Source organism: Polistes dominula, unplaced genomic scaffold (assembly GCF_049000335.1).
Source record: "Polistes dominula isolate Pdom_NZ unplaced genomic scaffold, Pdom_raw_medaka scaffold_35, whole genome shotgun sequence".
Classification (NCBI taxonomy): Eukaryota; Metazoa; Arthropoda; class Insecta; order Hymenoptera; family Vespidae; genus Polistes; species Polistes dominula.
The window spans coordinates 370,238-383,213 of NW_028300968.1; the positions used below are offsets into that span (position 1 = coordinate 370,238).

The 12,976-nt window shown below is 32.2% G+C and overlaps 1 non-coding gene across 1 annotated transcript; it reads left to right on the top strand.

Annotated features, from left to right (window-relative positions):
* Window positions 1-8,272: 8,272 nt before the first annotated feature.
* On the top strand, window positions 8,273-8,379 carry LOC149032339 (U6 spliceosomal RNA). Its single transcript, XR_016176827.1, has one exon. It is a non-coding gene; the product is annotated as a U6 spliceosomal RNA (small nuclear RNA).
* The last annotated feature ends 4,597 nt before the right edge of the window (window positions 8,380-12,976 follow it).

Here is a 12,976-nt window from a genome sequence, read left to right on the forward strand (position 1 = left end):
CGTGAGCATTATTTTTTTTTTAAATATAAGCATATAAGCATATAGAAATACTACAGAAAGAGTGAGAGAGAAGGAGTGAGAGAGAGAGAGAGGAAGAATAAGAAAACAATACACTCGACATATAGGTTATTATAAATGTATATTTTTATTTCCAGGAATTTCTCGAGGAATTTTCTTCGTCGAATTTTCATTGCATAGAATGGTATAAAAACTGGTTTATTTTTTAAGTTACTCTTTATTGAGTTTGCTGATTATATTGAATATTTAATCAGAAATATTCAATGGTTTTAATGTGTGCCCTGCCTTCAGAAATGATTTACAGGAAATATTGTAATATGGTCTTTAGTATGTTTCAGCTTTTCAGACTTTTTATTTAATTTTATTTTATACATCGTCATCCTAAGGGTAGGATACCCATCCTGCAATCATCAACGAAGACTAAAAGTAAGTATATTTTACTATCAAACATTTCTATGATAATTTCAATTGATTTTTATTACAACAATAATATTAATTGTTCTTTTTCTTTTTCTGTTTCAGAAAATCATTGCAATCGAGCGCGTAGGCAATGAGCTTCTCGTGTGTTGCATCGTGTTAAAATAAAATATAAAAAAGTCGACAAGTAGATTCAGTGTTGATCGTCGCATATTAAAGTTTCGTTTTCTCGGTTAAGAAACTCGCAAGTTTCTTTTATTAAGTTTAAATGTGTGCTCATCGTCATCCTAAGGGTAGGAGACCCATCGTGCATTCATCACTGAAGATAGAAGGTAAATTAATTTTTATATTAAACATGTTCTCAATAATTATAGTAATTTTTATATAACAACGATTTATATTATTTTGTTTTTATTTGTGTTTCAGATCATCGTTGGAATGGTATTCATATTTTATTAATTAAATTCATTTAGAAATTCGTTTAACACTAGATTTGTTCACTATTGTTTTGTTCATTATTTTTTTAAAATTTACAAACATTGTTTAAATGAAAAAGTGGGTAGAGGAGAGGAATTAATATTTATGCATATTTCATTACAGCATTAAAAATTAATATATATTTTTAAAAAATATTCTATTTTAAAATTATTTAAATTTAAATTTTATTAAATTACAATTAATTAAAATATTTCTATTTTATATATATGTAACAAAAAAGTTTGCATTGAATCACATTTGCTCGGTCCATAAATCTAGTGTTAATTGAATTAATTACATTTAATGCAGTTTTATAGTCATTATTTGTGCATTGTCATCGTCATCCTAAGGATAGGAAACCCATTGTGCATTCATCAATAAAGATTTAAAGTGAGTATATTTTTGTATTAAATAATTCCTCCAAAATTTTAATGTTTTTCTGTAATAGTAATGATATTAATAGTATTGTTTTTTATTTCAGTTTCAGATTGCAACAGTGAGCGAAGCAATATGTGCAGTGTTTATGGTGGTATCATCAAACTGCGTGCAATGCAGTCTTTGAATAAGTTGTAGAATCAGTGATCGGGCGAGTAATAAGTTAAAATCAAACGCGAATTAGAGTCAGTGTTGTTCGTCGTATAATAAAATATCGGTTTCGCGATAAGAAACTCATCTATAGTTTCTTATTTTCGTTTATACCGCGTTTTTAGATTCACGCGAGGTGCATCACCATGGTGCAATAGAGCTGCATCTCCTTGGAATGCATTGTAAGTATTCATTAGTATTTACATTTTATTCGATTTTATTTTATATGATTTTTGATAATATTCCAGATAACTTATCGTTTTGTTCTATTTTATTTTACAGATGTAACCATGGATTCTCTTCCTTCCAAAGATGTTGGATGAATTCTTCGATGGATCTTCGATGGATCGTCTTCAATGGCAAATCGAGTATCGTCTTCCATCGTCAGACTGCAATACTTGCTACGAAGTAGGAGTGTTTTGGAGCCATCGCAGAACTTCTTAAATCGTGAGTTTTTATTTAAAATCCCTCCAGTGCTCAATCATGCCGAGGATGAAAGGTCCAAATCGGCACGAGTTACTGGTTGTAATTATTTAAATAAATTATTGACGAGCACATGAGTAATTCCTTTTTAGGAGTTACTCATGAAAATTGTATGTTTTATTGTATGTTTTATTATTAGTTCAGGATAGGTTTTCTTGTCTCATCGGTTAAATTCATTTAATTCATAATGCAATTAATAATTGCACTCTCTTTTTTATTACGTGTTAAAAGCATGTAATAAATGTCTTACATGCATTTCTTCGTACATAGTTTATCTAATCGAAATTAATTTTGATATATCAATACTTTGATATTTTAAATAAATGAGCAAGAAAACAAACTCATTCGCGACGGATAGACTTTGGCAGTTAAGTGGCGGCTCAAAGCCCAGTTCTTTAATTAGAACAGCCAACTTAATGAAAGGAGTCGTCCGAGGTTTGCAAAAAATATCCATCATTATTGTAGAGTCTTTTAATACATCCTTACCTCGAAACTCTAATTGTTTTATATGGGGTAACTTTTTTTTTCATTCGCTTGTTTAAGTCATTATTCACCAAATGACTTGTAGAGTCCTTAGTCGCTTAGATGAATTTTTATACAAATGTATTTATGTGTTTATGTCTTAATCATATTTTTTAGATCAGGATTTTCAGCTTCTAATATACTAATCTCCCGTTTCTCCCCCCCATACTTTCTGCGTTCTCATCTATGCGTGTGCCCAGGTGTTACACGTATGGGTGAGAAACAGTTAGCGTGGGTTTAGTTTTAGTTTTTTCCCCTATTGGCGGCTGTTATTGTGCTAGTGATTGCACGATGTACTTTACACCTGTGTGTGCGTATTAGGTAGTGTGTATTGTACATCGTTTCGCGATATTTTTTATTCATTTAATACATTATTAAATACTCAAAGCACTACTTCCTCATATCACGTTTCTGTATTCTTATATTTATATTAAATATTTCTAATTTTTTTTTTTTTTTTTTTGATAATCTCGTTTGCATAGTAGAGTTACTGCATTTATTTGTGGAAACTTTGATATACTTGTATATAACTAGTATGCATATATATGCTAGTGTATACTTGTATTTTTGCTTTAGTTTTTTATGCAATAATCATTAGCCTTGGCAGTCGATTACAGCAACACGTACGTATACCCATTAGCATATAAGTTTAGAAAACGTGGTTGAACTAGGGTGTCGGAGGTGCCCCGGGGCATGCTCTCTAGTTTAGGCTTTTGCACCCTGGTGGTATGTGTGAGAACCGTGGAGTGAGTGGGTGGGTATGTATGGTTTTTCTTAAAATGGGTAAAAATATGGATAATAGGCAGGCAGGTAGCATACTTCTCTGAATGAATGTGAAAACTTTAATTTTAAGTAGGTAGGATCCAGGAAAGGCACATTAGACTTCTTGCTTCCACTCCGGAGTGGAAATTCCGCCTCCTGGTTTATACAGAATTGTTACAAAATTTGATCATCTCATTTTATTATACTTGATTTGTTAATTTATTTTGTAATTATTCTGTGATCTTTATTATGTATCATGATTCAAAGGTATTTGCAACCATTTGAAAGATTCATTTCTACTTCGATTTTATCTCGAACGAGATAGAGTCGAATCAAATTCGCAAATTCTTTGATGCATTTGATACTTAGTTTTAAGTATTTCAGGATTAGCACTACGCACTATCGCGATTTCGTTTTACAGCTAGAAATATAATTAATATAATTAAATATAACATATTAATGAAATGAAAGTATTGCAAGAAAATGCATTGCATTTATTATTGCACTTTTTATTTCAATTCCATTTTATTACTCGACGTTAAAAGTGCGAAGTGTTATTAGGTCATCGAGGGATATTATCTGCTTGGACATTCGAAAAATGTAAATTAATTTTTGAATAATTGAGAATTAGAATCATAACAAAGTACTAGCTCATTTGCAAAATTAGTATGAAAGATCTTATCTTGCTCGTACGTAGAAAATGTCCAAATGCAGTTTTCATGGAATGAAGAAAGAAGAGGCTTAATGCCGAAGAGGCCCCCACTTAATTGTGGCTCAAGAGGGCAACTACAGGCTATTGAGTTATTTTCAAGGGTTCAACAGCAAGTTCGAACCTGTAGAGAATGGCTCTCTAGTCATATTTTATTGTTTTATTTTTTTGCTCGTCATTAATTTATAGTTGTAAGTGGAGATGATGGACCATTCCATCTCCTTGGGACACCAAATTTGTGTCTATATCGTCAAAAAGGTGCACATGTGTTTAGTTAGTTCGAGTCAAAATATTTAAATTTCCTTTTTATTACATTTTGAAACATAATTATCGTCTTTTGAATATTAAAGTAATCTCTCTTTTTTTTGTCTTTAAGATTTTTCACTTTGATCGCATTTTATTACATTTGTAATTTTTTCTTTTCTATAAAATGCAGTTTAAAAGTATTAGTTATAATAATTAATAGTTATTATTTTCTCTAGTAAATTAATATTTGTACTTTTACTTTATTTTTTTATTTTTTGTAAATGTAAAATCACGCGTTTAAATTTAATTTTATTGCTACGGTAAATAGATATTTGATAAAAATAGATAAAGAATTCAATTGAAAAGTGCATCTGCGAATTGGACGATTTATATATTAGGCTACTTCATATCACTTGATTGTATTATTAATATAGTTTTCTTCTTGTTACAGGTGATCTTCGTTGGATTTAACAACAAACTTCTTTGCGATTTTCTTCTACTTGAGTTTTTATAATTGCAAATTTTTAAAATATATATGTATAATGGCATTTCTGAAGGCACACACACTTTTATTCACTAAAAATTAAATATAATTATTTAAAATTCTATTACAATATAATTATACTATATATAGATGATATTTTAATTCGAAAGATAATTTTTTATAAAAAAGCGAATGCTTATTTAGGTCGGTAAATTGGAAAATGAGTTTCTGTGATTACTCGTAACTATGCTTACTAGACTTAAATTTATTTAAGTAGTTATTAAAAGTGAAAGTGTTTTGATTTGAAATAAAGTCTCTTTTATTCTATGATTTGTCGCAATTTAAGGTGTAGATTGGTGGTGCATTAGCGGAATTTTAGTATGGTGGCGTTAATACGTAAGTACCTTAAATACTTTTAGAGATGCATAAGATGTACATTGTTTTAAAAATATTTATAATAACGTTTATACAAGATTAACACACAAAAAAGATCATTCTACATGATTTTCTATGCTATAAGATACTACATTCTTTTTATTCTATTCATTATTTTTAGAACAATTGTAAGTAAGTAGTATTATATCGGTAGGAACTCAGCTTATAATATAAATTTATGATGATGTGTGTCTGTAGATTTTGACAGATTATAAAATACAGAAAGAAAGATGATCAGGGTTATCTGTAGCTTATGCAAAACTCAAATGAAACAACGAGAATATCCTAGGGGAGGTGATTTTTTTATGTAAAAATATAAATACTGTATCTTTCATCGGATGAGAATAATTTATAATTTATGCAAAGAAATGAAAGCATAAATTATCTTATTTAAACAGGAATATATTTATTCTGACAAGTGTTTGTTTTTTTCTTGTAATTTTTTGTCCTCTTTAAAATTAATATTATACATTTTCAACTTGTATAATGAATTAAAAAATTCGACATCACGTTACTGTAAGATTTAAATCCTTTTACTTTGATTTTATATCGTCGAACATTCGAATATCTTATCCTGTATTATTTTTATTCCCTTTAATATAAAATAACTTTTTTTTTCTCGTATGTTAAAAAGACATTGATTGGAGGAACGCTAATAAAAAGGAAAATAAAAAAAGGTGCAAAAGTTGAATACGATACTTTTCTCGACTAATGTTTAGAAACTCCTTATCATTACCCTGTTTACTCGACTGCTGACTGATAGCTCAAGAAGATCAGGTCAGTATCGAGCCCGACTAAATTGTATCGATCGATTTCTAGTTTATTCGAAAGACTTTTGTTATTTTAAACTCCATATCTCTTCTACAGAAATAATTCTGTTGTTTTCTTTTTTACTTCTCCTAACGGAAGATTTTTATTCGTCGTTTCACGGAATGATCGTAAAATTTGTCGAAAACAAATACTCTTCTTTTTTTATCACGATAGTTCTTCTTTCATATTAAAACGTAGAAGAGTATTAAAACTAAAAGAACAAAAGAAATAAATAAAATGAAATAATTTAGATTTGTTCAGTTTTTTTAAATCCTTCGCAAATACATACATATACCATGTATAGGTACTCTTCGTATTGATTTAATGCCGGTTTAGTCTTTACGCTATGGATACATTTCGGTCGCCATTTCTCACGCGGGATTTGCGAGGGGTGGTAACCCTCGAGAATCAACGTAGACACTTCGTTCGCGTTAATACTTTCTACCAAAGAGATTGGAAAATTGATCTCAACCGACGGACGTCATCGACGACGCCATCATGATTATCATCCCCCTTCTAACATGTCTTATTTTCTTCCTTTCTTCCTTCCTTCCTTCCTTCCTTCCTTTCCCTTTTTTCCTTCAAGCTTTTCGATACGTTTCAATGGCGAAATTATATCTCGTTATAACGTTCAACCCTCGTTTTCCTTTTGAATTTAGAGATTATCGTTAAGAAATAGAATTTCTATTTTAATTTGTACGGTCAATAGCAAAATTTGATTAATATTAGGTGGTTTGGAAAATTGTTTTGTTTTTCTTTAGTTAAAATGAAGACAATTTTTGCTTCGAGATTAAACCTAAACCTTTCAAGTGGTCATAAATAGTTAAATTTGATAAATTAATAACCTCTCATCGATCTCATGTGTTACTATTTGTCGGTTTGCATCAACTAATGCCAATATTGTGTCAGCAAAAAATGAAACGACTTTCCGAACCACATAATATAATATTTTTATTGTTTTTTGTTTTTTTTTTCTAACAAAGTATTTCCTCATTTTTTGATTTTATCTACACGTAAATTCGAATCTGTGCATCTTACTTATTTCGAAGAAGTAACGTTTCTTCTTTGTACAAGTTTTCCATAACGTAGTTACACGCTCATCTCAGTTTCCACGTTCGGCTTTAGAATCGGAGTTGAAATAACATAAAGTTTTCGAGAGATTTCAGTTGGAATCTCAGAAATGAGAATAATCAACTCAGTTTGAGTTAGAGATAAAATCCATTCGGTTCGGTAGACAAACTATACATACAGTAGGTGACTTACAAATGTATCCGAAAAGTGTCAAAAACATCTTGCATCTCAACGATGTAAAATATCATATTACAGAATGTGTTGCACGTATTATATCATATCTTGTTATATAAACTGTTTTATCCTATTTATTATCGTTTTTATACTGTATAATATAACCAAATAAATATTAAAGATAGAAAATTGTAATCTCGTATAATGAAAAAAATTGTACAAGCTTCATGAATAATCATATTTTTGTAATCGATAAATCCCCTTTGAGAAGAATAACGATTATAATATGAATTGTTCTATTCTCTTTTATCATATGCGACTAGAATATTAATATTTATTTATTTTAATGCTTGAATTACCTATGTGCATATTATTAATGAGAGCAAAACGTAAGCATATGGCCGTGTAAACGAGATTATAACGACCATAACGATATGTAAATGTCATTTTCGTTGTTTCATACGCCAAATATAATATCTTATACATATATAAGGAAAGTTATAAGCTTTTCTTGTTTTCCTTGCAAATGAGAACGTATTTATGTTATATGGTTTTCTTTATACATTTGTATATATAGATTTCGAAAACATATATTTTGTATATTTAAACGTGTTTCATATTATCCTTTATCATTTCCTCCCCCCCCCCTATAAATTAATTATAATTAATGTATTCAAATATCATTTGACTTTGAAAATTACATTTTGCAATTGCATGCGTATATTTATGCAACGCAATAATTATTTAAACATTATCCGGATGGACTTTAGTCGAATGAAAATAATATCGATCAATGTCGTTTCATTTGACAAGATATTTTTAATTGAAAAACAATAATTAGTATTTCTTCGTTTTATCGAATTTAATTAAATTACGTAAAAGATTAAAGTAGATGCAATTGAACTGCCCTCTCAATTACGTGGCGCTACCTTGCGATCAAACGGTCAAGCAGTGTTCGATGTCGTGTAATTTGAAGAATCTCCACAAGATGGCATTTTTTCTAACTTTGTAGATGTTTCGCGCAAGTGCATTTGGAATATATTCTTACTATATAAGGGTGTTCGTAACGTTAAGCGAACGTACTTGCTTCGGCAGTACATATACTAAAATTGGAACGATACAGAGAAGATTAGCATGGCCCCTGCGCAAGGATGACACGCAAAATCGTGAAGCGTTCCACATTTTTTTGCTATTTCAAATGAAATTCCATTACTTTAATTTTGACTTCACATTATTTTCACTTTATTAAATTATAATTAATTTTTCATTGTTTATTTATGAAGATTCCTTTTCGTAAGAATGCAAAAAGGAATTTTCTCATTATTTTATTATATCAGACATGAGAACAACAGGATATAAAAATTTCATTTTCTTTTTTCTATGCACCTACAAGATCAAGTTGGATTTCCTTTCGTTTTGCTACACATCACGGGTTATATTTTATCTAAGGTCGATGCACATAATATACAATACGGCATCATTTCGCAATATGTCGTGTCTTACGAGCCGTTTACCGTTCCTTGCTCGTTTCTAGACGATTGTTATCGTATCGTTGACGTTCAAAAAGAACGGTAGCAATGACGTAGCAACAGCTGAAAGGAGAGACGAGGATATAAGGACGAAGGAAAAAGGAAAAGGGTATCATTCGGGGGAAAGCTGGTCGAATAAGGGGAAGGATGCTATCGTAGGGAATATAACTTGGCTAAAATCCAGTCAGTGGAAGAAGTCTGCTACGAATCGAAAAAAATAAAAAATACTAGAATAAGGAAGAGAAGCAGCAGAAGATGACGGAAAAGAAGAAGACGAAGAAGAGAAAGAGAGTAGAGGGGAAAAACAACCGCGAGGTTTGTGGCGACCCTGGTAGAAATGAAGAGTCGGCCGTTGCGCTTGGTGTGTCTTTGGCTCATAAACCTTTTTCTGCAGCTTCGATTCGGTCAGCCAGACGATTTTTCCTTCGGTACATTGGACCGAAGAAACAAAAAAAAAAAAACAACAACCCTTCTCCTCTTCGTTGGTATCCAAGGAGAGAAGTAGCTAGTCTTGCGAGCTTCGTCGTTGCTTCATTCTTTTTCGCTTCGTTCCACAGCTTAATCTCGCTCGTCTGATTTAATCCTAAACGACCTTCTCGGTGTCCTACCAAATGCTCGTCGTCAACGAAAATGAGAGAGAGAGGGAGAGAAAACGTCGAGAGATTCAACATTTTTATTTTGTATTTATTTTATACGTATTTAGAGCACATAGTTTTTTGTCAACCTTTTTTTTATCTTTCTCTTTCTCGAACATACGTGGATCGTTTTAATTGATGCGCGTTCTTTAATTAATTTTTTCGCTCGTCAAGCAGCAAATTGTGAACGTATATCTGCAATCATTTTTAACCCCTTTTGCACTGGGTCAGTTTATTCTTGAATGACCGATACTTAGATCGGTCATTCTATGGAATGACATAACAACAAATGGTACACGATAAATAAGCCAATAATCGAGTTTCACGATACGATTACGTTAGATTCGTATTACTAATTAATTTTTATTTTTTGTTGTATTTTTATTCCATTTCAAAAAATATGGGAACACAGTTCACAGTGTTCATTTTATGAAGATCTGGTTTCTTTGAAATTGAGTTCAGTTGGTGAAAAGTTGAGAAAGAGAATGAAAGGGTAGAAAATCGGACCTTGTGCATGGGTGTATAGATATAGCTAGGTTTATATAGTTGGGTCATTCGAAATAGTAGAATTTCGTTAGCTTTGTCGCACATCGTTGTTCGTTCGTGTTTCCTCTCTTGGCCCGTTTAAATCTTAATTAAAATCTCCCTCCTCTCTCTCTCTCTCTCTCTCTCTCTCTCTCTCTCTCTCTTGGCGTTGAAGTGTAGAACAAATAAACTCACGAAATGTTTAACTGGATATGAACGAGACGATGGCATATTCCCTGTAACATATTATGCGCTTAACGATTAGGCACATAGACACATAATTATCAGTATATCGATTGTGTAATCAATCAAGCGAGTTGCGCAGGTCCTCCTCGTAGCAAGGTTTATCATCGTGATCGTGCAAGATCCTAACGAGGAATTTGATATCCATCTTGATCAATATTGAACCAGCAATAACTAAAAAATCTCATCGTAATATAATCGAAAATATATGCTTCAAAAATGTTAATTGTATTCTTTTTTACGTCATACGATTTGTAGAGTATTTAAAATGAAAAAATATATAAAGAATTAGAAATGAAATTACTTGTTTGTATTGGAATTATAATTACGAGAGGATAGAGAAGGAGATAGTGTCAATCATCAAACGTCAATCGGGTTTCATTGTGCGACAAGTTGATTCTCGAGTACTCGTTGACACCTCTCGTAATTGGATTGTTTCTTTGCTTTTGTATTTGTCGGCGAGCTTTATCTCTACGTTCGATAATAGCTAGAACTTTTGTTATAACACCTTTAAAAAGCTTGAAATCTCTCTTCTCGTTTTAATTATTAAAAGAAAATGAAGATATAGTAAAAGGTAGAATAGGTGACAGTTTTAGTTGCGTGCATCTAATGCACTTTGCGTGCTTCTTCTAAGCGAAATAGAATATTGTAGAAAGGTATTGGAATCAGATTGCCATTGACAATGAGTGACTTGGTCGAGTATTTTGATTCATATTCAAAACGATGCATACTTTTACATTCTTTTGTCTCTTTTTCTTACCATAGTACATTAAAAACGAATTAACGATTATCGATTGTAATCCACCCTAAGTCAGTTGCATATTACCAAGAGTATTGTTCTTACTTATTCAATGAATTATGTCAGTAATAATTGAAGATATTGCGAACAAGTTAAGAAACATTTCGTAAAGACATTTGACCCTTGCGGAAACTTTCTTAACTTGTTTCTTTTTTTTATTATGTGGTTTAGTTACCACATCGTAACGGTACCCCTCGAAAAGGATTAATTATTAATCTGCGCATCCGTACCGAGGACGAGACTTAAAGGAAGGATAAAAAGCAGGGAGGAAGGGAAAGAGATAAAACGGGCAGAAGCCACAAAATTTTAATTTTCGTCTCCTTTCGTAGCCCAAGTGCTTTAATTTAATCTGCTTGAGATATCTAACACCATGAAGGGGTGACCTGTCAATTGGATCTATTAATGAGATTGTAATATTGTATCAAGAACGCGGAGCCAATTAAAATTTAATAAGTCCCCCTGACCCCCCCCCTCTCTTCCCGAACATTTTAATTATTCCTTTCTCTCACTCTCTTCTTTGTTCTCTCGTCAAGAGTTAACAGAACAAAATTGCTGATATTTCGTTCCGATCTCTAGTACGTATGTTGGTATAGCTTGTTAGTTTAGATATTGTGACGTTCACCGATCAGTAATTGGTAACCGCTTGATACAATTGTGTTCGATTCACGTTGGCAAACGTTTTTTTACCACTTTTCTTTTCCCATCTCTCTACACCACCAGCAATATAGGATAAAAACAAAAGATGATTGACGCGCATAAATCGATCGTGCTTCGCGTTCGAATACTTTTTACCTCTCTCTCTCTCTCTCTCTTTCAATTTTTTTTTTTTTTTAATATTTTTTTCCCTGAGATTGACGAAAAGGAGTGGGAGGGAAGTAAACTCGTCAAGTATCGCTTCGTTTAAATTTAAACAGCTTTCACGTTACTCTTCACGTATACTATATATATATTTACTTGCATAGGATCATACTTTTATCTCGTCATCATCGTATCAATCGTATTTTTCATTCTCTCTTTCTGTTTTTTATCTATTGAATAATATACGCTGTTGTAAATATATATAAATACGTTTCAATTTGCAAATTTGTATTACATAGGTCGATTTAAATAATTAATAACGTAATTATTATGCCCAAGTACACTCGGGAAATTTCGTCAGTTCGTTTTAGTGTACTTTGAAAGTTGTGATTGTGCATTGGCCGCAGGTGCGCTTCATAGTTTAACGACATATGTCAGATATGCGCGTATATCTCGTGCATTACGATAACGTTAGAGGAGATCGAATAGGTAAACCAAACGCATCATTTATTCTCGAAGAATTATTACTCGTTGTTTACTTATGCGCTTTATCGAACTAACGAACTAACGAACGAACGAACGAACGAACCAACGAACGAACGAACGAACGAACGAACGAACGAATGAACGAGTGAACGAACGAGTATCCTTCCTCTCTTTCTCTTTTTCATTTTCGGAGGTCACTGTCCATCGAGGTCGTTAAACTCAAGCGAAAGAAAATAATTCTCCGATTCGTGATCGTATGAAATAAAAGATAGAAAAGAGCGTAGGGGAGAGGTTATATGTGTATGTATTGGAAAGTAGGGAGATGTTACAGGTTGACACGTCGTCCATTAACGTCACGTGAAATTTCATCTTTAGATTAGCTCGTTAATCTCAGGAGAAAGAGGAGGGAGGGAGGGCGGGTAGAGAGAGAAAGAGAGAAAGAAAAAATGTATTTTTTTTTTAGTGGGCGAGAAAAAAAAAGGAGAAATAATGTCGTACGTAGGCTGTTTTATTATGGCAAAGTCGAATCGAGTTGAATTCAGGGTGTCGACACGTATACACATATCTGGCAATCAATCGATCTGACTGTGATGGGTTATTAATTATCCGTGTATATTCCCACGCGTGGTAAAGCATCAGGCAACGACGCAATGCCGCAAACAATCATCGTCGAGGCTTCCTGACAACAGATCACCTAGTAGAATATTGCATTACGCCTTTCCCCCTTCGAACGCGATAAACCACCAACGATCGTTCGACTCCCTACTC